This window comes from Mya arenaria, chromosome 17 (assembly GCF_026914265.1).
Source record: "Mya arenaria isolate MELC-2E11 chromosome 17, ASM2691426v1".
NCBI lineage: Eukaryota > Metazoa > Mollusca > Bivalvia > Myida > Myidae > Mya > Mya arenaria.
In genome coordinates, this window is record NC_069138.1 from 52,058,484 (window position 1) to 52,072,366 (window position 13,883).

General features: G+C 32.1%; 1 long non-coding RNA gene across 1 annotated transcript; it reads right to left on the minus strand.

The window, feature by feature from the left end:
* Positions 1–4,531: 4,531 nt before the first annotated feature.
* Positions 4,532–6,656, minus strand: LOC128223138 (uncharacterized). Its single transcript, XR_008259304.1, has 3 exons — positions 6,612–6,656; positions 5,709–5,839; positions 4,532–4,624 (listed from the first exon to the last, which is right to left on the minus strand). It is a non-coding gene; the product is annotated as an uncharacterized LOC128223138 (long non-coding RNA).
* Positions 6,657–13,883: the final 7,227 nt, after the last annotated feature.

Here is a 13,883-nt window from a genome sequence, read left to right on the forward strand (position 1 = left end):
GGAAAAAATGATTTTGGGGGTAAAATATTGGAAAAAAAATAAAATGAAAATGACAATTTATGAATTTTGCCAATAACTCTGCCTTATTTTGCAATAAAAACACCAGAACTACTGCAGCTAATATATATCATTTAACATTATTATATATAAAAAATATAGAAACACAGTTTTTTTAAAATATGATTTTCGGGGTAAAATGTATGAAAAATTAAATGGAAATGAGAATTTCTGGAATTTGCCAATAACTTTTTCAAATATTGCAATAGAATGACCAGAATCACTGTATTTCATAAATATTACAGTTTAATATATCAAAAGTAAAGAAACTCTGTAATTTTGTGAAATGTGAATTTTGGGGAAAATGTTTGAAAAATTAAATAAAAATGAGAATTTCTGAAATTGCAAATAATTAGCACATGTATTGTGTGAAGTGTGATTTGGGGGGTAAAATGAAATTAAATAAAAATCGACACACAGCAGTTATCAAACAACACAAATAAACAAAAATCATTTATGTGCATTTTTCTGAAATTGTCTCCTTAATTTTTGAAGCTATGCATCAATCCTCTGTCAAATCAATTAACCTTGTTCTCTGTATTCATTTATGATGATCACCTTTTAGTTAATCAATCTTTTGAAATCATTGAAAATTGACCTTTTTCTCTGTCACCTGTATGTCGATGAATTTTATAATGCAGATATTTGCCAGACTGCAAAATTCATAACAAACCAAAAGCCCAAGGCACTTTTTCAACAATATAATGCGACAGTCACTTGGGTGTGGAGCCTTGCCCAGCAACGTCTACATTTTTAAATTGTCATAGCCTAAAATTGTCATTTCCCGACATGCCAACATTTAGACATATCCAACATGATAACCCAAACTAAGGTCTCCCAAGGCTAAATACTTTTCCAGTTAGACATTAGAATTGGACCTACAATATTGAAGATGTCCATAAAACCCAATTCACATAACAGGACAGGAGACCAGGACAACCAAAAGACATGGTTGTCTATGTTATAAACAAACAAGACTATGCATTTACCATAACTGTATCTATTTTGAACATGAACAGAACATTAGTAAATTTAATCCTAAGAATCTGATGTCAATAATCCCGTACATGTATGTATGTATATCTATGTCCATCAATATGATAAGAAATGGAAGTTTCTTCTAAAACATACACAGAAACAGCTATTGTTCATATAAACCATAACATAAGGTGTCTTATAATTATGTCAACAAGAGCTGTCTTTGGACAGCACGCTCAATTAAATGAGGCTTTGTCTTAAAAATGAATACAATAATGATGTTAGATGTGCCTGTCGAAAGCAATAAAAAGAGTCAAATTAAAAAGTTAACTAGAAATGCTGCAATAAAACAAGAACTTCAGCCTTTATTGTGAGATTCAGTTTTAAATGTAAACTGAAGTTATTCAGTACTAAGCATTTTTCTATTTTTAGTTACAGTGACCATGACCCTAGGGGCCCAAATCAAATATAACTAGAACTCCGCGAGTCGGATGTGTCGCCTGATGAATTATTTACTGTCAACATTATAGCTGTTAGATTGGCATTTTATTCATTTATAGACAATGATGTTGCCATTTAACTTTCAAATGTAGGTGGCATTTGAACCCTCAATCAGATATACCTACGGAATAAGTTTCAGGTTGAAACCTCCTATAGTTTATGAGATATGCCACGGACAAAACCTAAGCAAGAAAATTAACAAAGGGCAATAACTCTAAAAATATGGCAGCAAGAGTAACGGTTCTTGTGCACTGCACTTGCCCTCAATGAGTTCTATCTAGCTATGAAGTTTCAAGTTGATACCTCTTAAATTCTTCAAGATATGCCCCGGACAAAACTTTAAGCATGAAAATTAACAAAGGCCAATAACTTTAAAACTAAGAAAGCAAGAGTTACTGTTATTGTGCACTGCACTTGCCCTCCATGAGATCTATCTACATATGAAGTTTCAAGTTGATAACTCTTATATTCTACAAGATATGCCCGTACAAAACTTTAAGCATGAAAAATAACGAAGGGCAATAATTTTAAAACTAAGAAAGCAAGAGTTACTGTTATTGTGCACTGCACTTGCCCTCCATGAGATCTATCTACATATGAAGTTTCAAGTTGATAACTCTTATATTCTACAAGATATGCCCCGGACAAAACTTTAAGCATGAAAAATAACAAAGGGCAATAACTCTAAAAATATGGAAGCAAGAGTAACAGTTCTTATGCACTGCACTTGCCCTCAATTAGATCTATCTACATATGAAGTTTCAAGTTCATACCACTAATAGTTTAGGAGTTATACCCCGGACAAGCGAAAATGGGACGCGGACGCCGCCGCCGCCGACAAAAGTAACCCCTATATGTCGTCTTTTCAGGCGACACAAAAATGAATGGAAATTTTGCCTTTAGACAGTTACTAAATGGTAAATAATATTTGACAGTTATCTATGTACATCTACATTTTAACTTTAAAAAGGTTTCCTTGACATTAAACAATCATTTGTTTTTATAAACAATAATTTAACAAAACAATGTGGTGAACAGATCAAGAATCTAGGTTTAAGAAGTGACATTTCTAGAGGCTTACCATGTGCTCCAATATGTATGGAACTTAATGACCATGGTTTTATTTAATTTATACTGTCATATAGGGTAATGTGCAATATAGTTAACCGAACACTTAAAAGTACAATGAAACATTTAGGTTAGAAGTCAAAATATAATTAGACAAAGTAGCCATAATTGACCAAGTCAGTATGGAAATTAACAACAGAACAAGGTAACTAAAAAAAAATATAGATTAAAAATAATAATATATGATTTGCATTCATTTCATTCAAGTTTAAAACAAACTTTTAATAATGAGCTAGCTCCATTGTTACTAAGCAATGTGCTTTATTGCTCACCTCAGAACCAGACACATTACTTGTTTCAATAATATGTTCACAAGATTTTATTCACTAAAATATGTGCCTATAATTATTAACTTTTTACATGTTATGACTTATTTGTTGAAAAGTCTTGCTGGCTAAGTTGTGATTTATGATGAGGAAACGATACCTCTATGAATAGCAATTTTTAAGGTTTTTAATACTTGACTTAGTGACTCCTGTTTCATATTACCTACATTCTTTCTTTAAGGAAAGCTTGGGAAACTAGAACATAGTTTTTTTCTAAAACTTGACCAAATTTCATTCATATAGTAGAACTTGAGGCCACTCTAATCAACCACATTTTGACCAATAAACAAGTTTCACCTAATATTATTTAAATGTTGACGAGAATAAATACTGACAAATATCATAAAATTATATATATAGTTTCTGAAGCATTTACAGTTTATATTATTAGAACAAACAACCTACATGCTTTTTGTCCAACCTGAACAGTTATCAATCTCTACTAAGATTTTTTTGGTAAACATATTCTGGCCAGTATGAATAAAGACCAAAGAGACAAGAGCTGTCACAGACACAGCGCTCTCGACTATTCCGCTGCTTTTCAGTGTAAGGATTGAAAAGTTTTGGCGAAACATGCATGGATCACTGTTAGATTAGATTTCAATGCAATACATGATGTGCAGAGATATTAACATAAATGTGGTTACATGCAAAATTTTAACCAGAATTTTTATCTAACTTGATTATTCAATTAAGTTGGGTGGTTGTATAAAGTCTCAATGCAATTCATCCAGTAGTTGCTGAGATATTAACCTATGTGTGCTTACATGCAAAACCTTAACCAGAATTTCTGAGTGAAATAATAAAGGCAAGTATTTGCATTAAATGCAAACTATAGTTATATAACTTGGAAAATTAAGTAGGTTGGATGGTTGAGTACCATTGTATCAAGTCTCAATGCAATACCTCAAGCAGTTGCTGAGATATTAACCTATGTGTGCTTGCATGCAAAACCTTAACCAGAATTTCTAAGTCAAATAATAAAGGCCTATTATTTGCATTAAATGCAAACTAGAGTTATCTTACTTGTTTAAATAAGTAGGTTGGATGGTTGAGTACCATTGTATCAAGTCTCAATGCAATACCTCAAGTAGTTGCTGAGATATTAACCTATGTGTGCTTGCATGCAAAACCTTAACCAGAATTTCTAAGTCAAATATTAAAGGCCTATTATTGGCATTAAATGCAAAGTAGAGTTATCAAACTTGGTTAATTAAGTAGGTTGGATGGTTGAGTACCATTGTATAAAGTTTCAATGCAATACCTCAAGTAGTTGCTGAGATATTAACCTAAGTATAGCTCTCCATATTCTTTGAATAGTCGAGCTAAAAATGAGTCCCCATACTAAAGTGTTAACGCTGTATGAAACTGTTAATAAAAATGAAGGACAGACTATGATCAATCACAATAGTTCAACATGAGCACTTTGTACTGTGTTGAGGTAAATGTTGATCATCCAACTTATTTAAGGGTAATCTTTTTTCAAATCTATAATGTATTTGGCTGTTAAAAGTTAAAATTGGTATATCATTCCATTTTTTGTGAATCTTTATGTGACGGATGTCTTGTCCATTAAGTTGCCTTCAATGAAGATTTTGAAGTCAGACTGTCTCTTGTTGGATGTGGGGAGTTTTCTGAAAGAAAAAAGAACATTAAGCAATACATAAACACAGTTCCATTGTTGGCTTCAAATATTGAACTATTAAGGAGCTTTTCATTCATTTGTGCCATTGGCTTCAATGTTAAAATTTGATAGTTACCCCATATAATATAAGTATCATTTGAAAGGGCTTTGCGTACTGATTACTTATATGTAAAATCAATGACAAGAACATATTTTCACCTTGAAAAGTTATTGCTGGCATCCCAAAATCACATTATTGTTCATCAGATACATTAAGTTATTATCTATCTTGCAAAAGCTCTATGGTTGATTTTGAAATATGATAATTCTTATACATATTATATCTTAATATTAAAAATTAGCCACACTTTTTGTGATATAGATTTTATATATATGCACATAAAAATTTGTAACAAAAAATAAACAAATAAATAAGAAATGATAAAAACACACAAATCTTAGTTTATTTTACATTGATTGATAGTTCATATAAACTTTGCTAAACACAGAAAGAAAATAATTGTTTCTATTACAGGATTTGAACCTGGACAATTACTTTTAATGTGAATGAGCATACTTGAGCATGATCACAACTGTGCATTACAACAAAGGATAACATTGAAAACTAACAAAGGGCAACTACTACAAGTAAATCTTGAGTTATGGTTTCTGTGCACTGCACTTCTGCTAAATGAGATCTGTCTGTACATATTTGAAGTTTGAAATCAACACCTCAAAGACTTTTCAAGTTCTGCTGCAGACAAAAACTCAGTATGAAATATAACAAAGGGTTATTACAAAAAGAACTGTAAACAGAGTTATGGTCCCTTAACACTGCACTTCTTCTCAATAGGGATCTATCTGTATATGAAGTTTGAAGTTAATACCTGGGGGATTTATGCTCAAGATTACATTCCGTGCACACGCACACACACGTGCACAATTACACAATTACTGTATCCACTTTGCCTTTTGGCAAGGGATAATCAATAGATTAGTCCTCATCATCACGGTCTTAAACAAACATGATGAACATAATCATAGCATGCATAAAACACTTTACAGTTGTATCAAATCTGGAATAAAAACTGTACCTAGATGAATTTGTAACAGGTGGCGATCAGTCATCACTTTCCTGTTTCCTGTTTCTCATTGTGTCATTCCTGTATCTCATTGTGTCTTAGTTGGTTTAGTACAACTCTGGCCTGGTCCACAATTGCAACAACTGAAAAACAACTGAACAATTAGCAAAAGAGAACTTATACCTTAAATGTACATAATATACTGCTACTAAAAAATGACTCATACTGTCAAACACTTGTTTCCATGAAAAACTACAGCTATCACCTATTGTAATAAGAGGTTTCACTGAGAGTGATGTTTGCTTTTAAGCATACAGTAACCAATTAGGCAATAATTTTAAAACTGCCAAGCACAAAATAAACATAAGAAAATAATCCTTAATATACCAAAAACAGAATAGTGATTTGTTAAATTAAAGTAAAAAATGAAAAAAAGTTATGAAGAGAAGAAAAAAATAAAACAAATATAAAGATTATAATCAAAGGTTTACAATTCTTTGACTACCATACACAATTTAATGATTCATATGCACAGCTATTTTTCTTATCACGTCCAATATGTGCATGAAGTTTGAAGTTAATACCTCAAAAACATAGAAAAGTGAAAGAAAAATAATCAAAGACCAATAACTCTAAAATACCACAAACAAAAATGTTTTTTGCACAGCACTTCTCCTCAACATATTTAATATGTGTTAGAAATCTCAGAAGCATTTGGAATTATGGATAAAAGAAGACTTGTCCAAATGAACCCTAACCATCAAGTGGTAGGAGTATAATAGCAGAGACAAATCATATGTCTTTATATTTAATATGTCAATGTATGTTTGAACAGAATAATTATGTTAATTCTCATTTCTTGACTTACCTCATATTTATATTGTTATACATAGAATTAATCCAAAGAGAACTTACCATTCACTGACAAGATTTCCTCATTATACACAGGAGTATCTTCATACTATTAGAGTCTCTCCATTTTTCTTCTCCATGGGAACTGCAATGCATAACACATAAGAAAGGAAGTCAAACAATTGCATTTTTCAAAACAATTTGTAGAGAAAAATAAAACATGACTTCAGACACATGCAGAATTATTTGCATTTATTTTAAGCAAGTTACAAGAGTAACTGTACCCTATGCCATCTGAGTAAAATCTGCATGCAACAAACATGTGCATGCAAAATTGCACGGACTTTCATTTATTTGCTTAACAGTTTCAATTAAACTTAACAACCTGACCAAATACTTGAAATATCTTATACTTGAATACATTATGTTATACTAGTAAATGACATTGAGTACATGTAAATATGTGTTAAAAATCTACCTTTCAAATCCAATGCTTTCTTTGCATCAAAACGTTTGTCTGTTTGCCCTTAAATTGGTCCCTCAAGAGTATCTGGTCTGAAATAAATATAAAATTCACCTACTTTTATGCTAAAATTAGCTATAATACTAACTTAATTGACAGTTTACGAGTATATTTTATTGATATAACGAAGTACTCCTTAAAGCTGCACTCTCACATTACATGTATTTTGACAGCTTTGTTATTTTTTATTTTTGTCTTGGAGTTTGAATGAGCCAGTTTCTGTGTAAATATATGCAAATAAGTGATATAAGCCTGCTGACAAAAGATCAGATCGCAGATTTACATATTCCGTAAAAAAATTGTTTTATGGCTAAAAGTGCTACTAACAATTGGAAGAAAAATGCATAAAACATCATTTTCTTAAAGCTGCATTCTCACAGATTGAACATTTTGGCAACCTTTTTTATGATTTGTCTTGGAATGTACTAATTTTGGCGAAAATCCATGGAAACCAGTTATATAAGACTGCTGACAAATATAGATCGCAGATTTTTATATATACAAGACAGTTCAAATATTGATGTTTTGTTCATTTTTCTATAACGTTTATTAACGGTTTTAGCCATAAAACATTAATTTTCAAACGGAAATATGAAAATCTATGATCTGAGTTTTTGTAAGCAATCCTTTATCATTGGTTTGCAGATATTTATATAAAAATTGGCTCTTTCCAAGACAAAAATAAAAAAGTTGTAAAAATGGTATATCTCTGAGAGTGAAGCTTTAACTTAAATATATCGTCCTAGTCCCTAAAATCGCGACCAACCTTGATTCGCGGCCATCTTTGTTTTTACCTGGTTATCACGTGAAATGCACGTATCTGCAAAGCTATGACGTCATTTTTACTACAAACTATTTACAAGAGTAGATGCTTTCAAACTCGCGAAAAAATGTCTTTAAAACATATTAATTCACTTAAAACAATGGTTAACACTGTAAACAACGTAGTTTTACTAATCCCAAATTAATTGCCATAGAAACCAACCATATTTGCCACATAACATCCATAAAAATTTGCTGGTTATTTCGTCTGCTTTGTATACTTTTTATCAATGACGGTCACGTGACCTAAATTATTGTAGGAAGGCAAAACAAAATTATATTTTGTGTTTTCATGACCCATAGGCTTAGTGTCAAAATAAAGAAATTAGTGAGTGTTAATTTCTGTCTGATATATGCAATCCGATGTTTTTTTAAGCAGTCTTGTGTCACTGTTTTTCTTGCACTTATGCATTTATTGGCTTGTATAAAGACAAAAAATAAAACAGTTGTCAAAACATTAAATCTGTTAAAGTGCAATGTTTATTTAAATATACTTGATGCTTGCCTCAATCATTGCCGCTGACAGATCATCAGATGACAGCACCAACATCCAACATTATGCAGCGATATTTTTAAAGTCTCTTTCACATCATTCTGTATCCTAATATTTTAATTTATTTAAGATAGTTGCTTATCAAGATGTTGAATGCATATTTTACAGCCTTTTAGGCTTTAGAGTGTATTCAATGTCATTTTCAGACAGAAGCTAGGAACAAGCTCACAACTGGCATTAGTGAGTCATGCCTGTCAAAACTAATTTTGGGGTACATGCATGTGTCTTAGTAGAACAGTAGACATCAACTTTACAATGTACATGAATACATTGCATTCATACTTAAGTTATTTATGTATTCATGTACATTGTAAAGTTATTGTAGATGTAGATCGTGTCGATGAGAACCAGCCGTTCAGTTAGCTCAGTTGGTTACAGCGCCATGATAGTGTTCCAGCAGTGATTGTTGGTTCAAGCTCCACACTGGGGCACTTCTCCTCCCAGGTTTACTTAAATGGTGGCAGCGGTACATGGCAGGAGTGCCTCCGTCAGCTTTAAACTACAGTCGAAACTCAATGGCTCGATATTCTAGGGACCAGCCAAAATACTTCGAGCCTCGAGAATATAGAGCCAAGCGGGATTGCTTACAGAATGTTATTTTTTTATTATTCGTTACAAAAAGTCTTGTTTACCTCGTTTGTTATTGGCTATGCTATCTCCGCAAGAGAAGAGTATTAATTGGACGTAGTTACACGTCGTAATGTTCGTAACATCACTTATTCGATACTTAGAAAATATTATTTGATTGTTTTTATTAATTATAAAAATTATGCGAAAACAACAAACAAGTAATTTTAAACAGTGGGTAACACAAACATAGCTTATTAGTTATATCAGGATGCATTGAAATTTATACATATATAACAATTAGAGAAAGAACTTAGATAAAGTGATGGCATGTTTATTCAAACTGTTAAGTCATTCAAATTTGATAATAATTATAATAAATTCAAGTAATTTTTATCGAGTAGCGCCGTGTGCTAAATGAAGCCAACAAAACAAATCAAGGTGTGAGGTTCTTACCTGAACCCGCGAAAATGACATCAACCCAAGCAAACAAAATTGTGAAATTCTTACTTGGAACCGCGAAAATGACTTCGAGCGTGGAGAAATATCGACCCTCAAGATATCGAGCCATCCGATCAAATTTTATATGAACAAAGAGTTAAACAAAATCGGTTCTTTTAATCTGGTTCAAGCCAACGAGGATATCCAGCCATGAGATATCGAGCCAACGAGTTGCGACTGTAATATATATATAAAGGGTTAATGGAGAGGAGTGGAGTGTATTGTGTGTCACTGTCAGTGTGTAAGAACCAGCCGCTCGGTTACAGTCACTCTGATCATCAAGTTAATGGTTATTGAGATTGTGGAAATACCTGTACCATAAGTCATGGTTTTTAAGTTTATTGTTTAAAGTTCCATTTTCTAGTTGTTTTGACCTTAAAGGTGCACTCTCACAGATTGAACGTTTTGACAATTTTTTTGTCTTGGAATGAGGCAATTTTTGCGAAAATCCATGGAAACCAGTTATTTAAGACAGCTGACAAAAAAAAGCAGATTTTTATATTTAAGTTTAAAAAGTAATGTTTTATACATTTTTCTTAAACCATTAGTAACGGTTGAAGCCATAAAACATTAATTTTCGAACGGAAATATGGAAATCTACGATCTGATTTTTTGGCAGCAATCATATATCATTGGTTTGCAGATATTTATGCAAAAATTTGCTCTTTCCAAGACAAAAAATAAAAAAAGTTGTAAAAATATTATATCTGTGAGAGTGCAGCTTTAAATTTTATGATTTAATGACAACTGCCTTGAAATAGATACCTGATTTAAGCATAATGCCAATGTTTATAAATTTCTTTTATATTTTACTGTGAAATAATGTAAATATATACATATAATTGTTTGTGTTAGTTTAAATTTGCTTGATTTATCATTAACCTAATTATATATTATTTCATTTTTTTTGTATTAACCCAATATTATATCATATAATATATCTATGAGTATATAATACCAAGGTAAACACATGTACACAAATCACTTATTATTATGTATAGATAGTTTTTATTTCCATGTAACTCATTTGCCTACATACATTTTGGAAAATGTGGTCCATTACAGATGAAACCCAGATGTATACATGGCCTGGATTTCCATATTATGCTGCCCAGAATAAAAGACGATGCAGTCAAGATAAAAGCATTGTATGGCTCAATAATCTTTACCAAACTTGGTAAAAAATACTTTGTCATATTATGAGAAATCCCTGTTTTTTTTTTTGTTAATTATGTTCATTCACAGTATATGCAGTTCACCAAGCAACACAAGACTTAATGTCCACTTGACACATTTCTAGTATATTTGGCTTGTACATAAACATCACTTTTTCATAAGAGAATAAATCTCATGTAGGACATTTAGATTGCTCTAGAAATAATTGCCAAGATTTTTTGCATTTGAATCATGTTTAAAGCATACCCAACATTATTTGCATTTATTGTGTTCATGATTGTGTTGTATTCTTCCTTTTTAAGATGCATCAGATGAAGTCTTTGACTATCTAGAAAGGGATTTTGTAAGCTAGTACTGGACATGAAGATAGTCACTTGGAAATGATGATTGTGCAACAGCGGTTAAACATATGCAATACATCATATGGTAATTTCTTTTCACCTCAATGAATATTTAAGTGACCTACCCACAAATAAAGTGATTCTCTAATAGTTCCAATTTCCACTTTGATTTTGTAGTCTGGTATTCTTCATTACTACTACCCGTAACTGGTATCTAAAAATAATATTATAATATTCATCAATAATATCATAAGGCCATGTGAATATTCAGTAATTTATATATGTAATCAATTTGTTTTTGTGTATGTGGTGTTTATATGTTGGAGTTTGTAGTTCATTGTCAGTGATTTTTTTATTGTGAAAAACTCCATTTTCCCCAAAATTAAAAAAAAAACAACACACATTACATTCCGGATTAAAATAGCAATGAATTTCTTGAAATATAAACAAAATCTTGACAAGTCTTACTCTTTCACAGCATAAGGTATGCATAAAAAAGTTAAAAAATGTATATTTGCCATTATATAAGCTATTTTGGCCTGATTTTGTATTTTTCCCAAAGTTGACTTTTTACCGAATTTGCAAGGTACATTGTACAGGCAGTAAAAAGAATTCATAAAAAAATCACTGATTGTTGTTAAGTGTTTTTTTATGAATGTTGTTCAAGTTTCGTCCTTGGGGTCAAAGTTGTCCCAACCAGAGTTTCCCTGTTACTTCTTGAACAAAAATTGATACACATTCAAATCAGGCAATGACTTCTGCAGTAATGTATGAATTCCTTAGAAACTGATGTCTAAACTAAAAGGTATTTAGTTTCAAAGATTATGAAACAAGTTGTTACAACAATATAATAATCACCTTTTGGCACGATGTTAAGCAAGGTTTTGCCTTGTTGAGGAAATCGTAGACCTCGTAGTACCCTTAAGGAACCCACTTGTCTGACTTAGTGACTACAATCCAAACTCACAATGTCTTCCTTAACAACCACTTTATAAGCAACCAAGGACATCCTTATCAAATACTTTATTTACAGCAGCCAATGACTTCCATAAAAAATGATGACTTCCTAAACAATCCTTGGCTTCTTTATCAACCAATGATTGCCTTAGCAACTACCTTCATCCATAGCAACACATGAATTCCCATTCAACCAATGACTTTCTTAGCATCCAATTCCTTCCAATGCATCCATTAACTACCTTTATAGGCACCAATGCCTTATTTAGCAACCACTTTTTTTCCTGAGCAACAGCCAACATCCATAGCAACCAATTACTTCCTTAGTAATCATTGACTTCCATAGCAACATTCAGGTTCATTGCGATAACATCCATTGACCATGGGAACAACCAGCTTACCATACTTCTCATTTCTGTTAACAAAGAGCAGCCTTCTTTGAGGAGTCCTTATCAACCATCAAATAACACAGCAACCACTAACCTGCTAAGCAAATAGCAACACCTTTCATAACCAGTTGTTACCTGACTGACTTGTTCATGGTCATTTTAATCATGTGATCAATTAAGGGCCATGCTGGCCCTTTTGTTTTGAATGTACATTTCCTTAGCTTATTCATTTAATTCAGCAAATGTATAAACATAGTGTATAATTCTGGATACTTTCAAGTTTTGTCAATATTATATATTATCAATGTTTTAATTTTCAAACAGGTGACCAGACAGGGAGGAAACTAGGGAAATGGTTATCCACCAACAGCCCAAGTGCTTGGTTGATAAGAGGAGCCACATCATTAAACATTCCTGCCCAAAGTGGTGTGCTTTGCTAACACTTATGATTGTGATTTGATAAAAAAGCAATGAATGAACGCTCATTATTCATAACTATAACTAAAACATTGATGTCAAAAGTTGTCAATTTTCAAAATATATAGTATTTGAGATCCTGATCTATAGTTGTGTGCAATGGATTATCAAAGAAAAACAAAAGAGTGGGCAACAAAATGAATTGCATAATGTACCAGTCAATTGTAACCACACCCCGCCCCCAGGTCCGGGGACTTTTGACTTTCGGTCCAGCCTACCCCAGGTTAAATTCCCTGAACTGATGGTAAAATCCCTGCCAAATTCCCCTGCATCCAACATACCATAGGTAAGACAAAACCACTGCATTCACACCCAGTATACCCCCGGACGGGGGTGGTGGTGGTTACAATTGACATGTGCATTACCCACTACCCATTTACACCAGTAATTCATAATTATATTTGATAGATATGCCTCTTGTCAAAGGTTTTGAAGGGTATGAACGTCGGAACTAGCTGCCTATGGCCTTTCAAGATTATATAACATTGTTAAACTAAAGAAATTATTATTAAGTTTATACTAGATCTTTGTTAAGAGTGACCCCTTTGATAATTCTGGAGAAAAACTATTAGGATAAGGTTCTGTATTTGTCCATAATTTGTCATATGACATGTAAGCAGGAGTTCATTCCTTCAAAGAATTGTGAATCTTATATAATTATGTATTTGACATCTTATCAATTTTATCACACTTTAACCTAGAGGCAGTTCAAATAAATACTGCTATGATTGAACCAATACCGAATAAGGGCAAGACTTCCAAACAAGACAGTATACATCTAGTATCATGTTTGTCTGATAGTTTTGAAATCATAGTGATTAAATCTTAAAGGATGTTAAAGCTGCACTGTCACTGATTAAGAGTTTTCGCATTTGCTTTGAAAAAAATTAATTAAAATAATTAATAATTAATTTTGTTTTATAAGAGACATTGGCAAAAACTGTTCATAGATTGTGTTTTAAGGTGTATGTTTTATAGACAGTTCTCCAATTCTCTTTAATATATAATATGTTTGTTTCATTTAAGGCT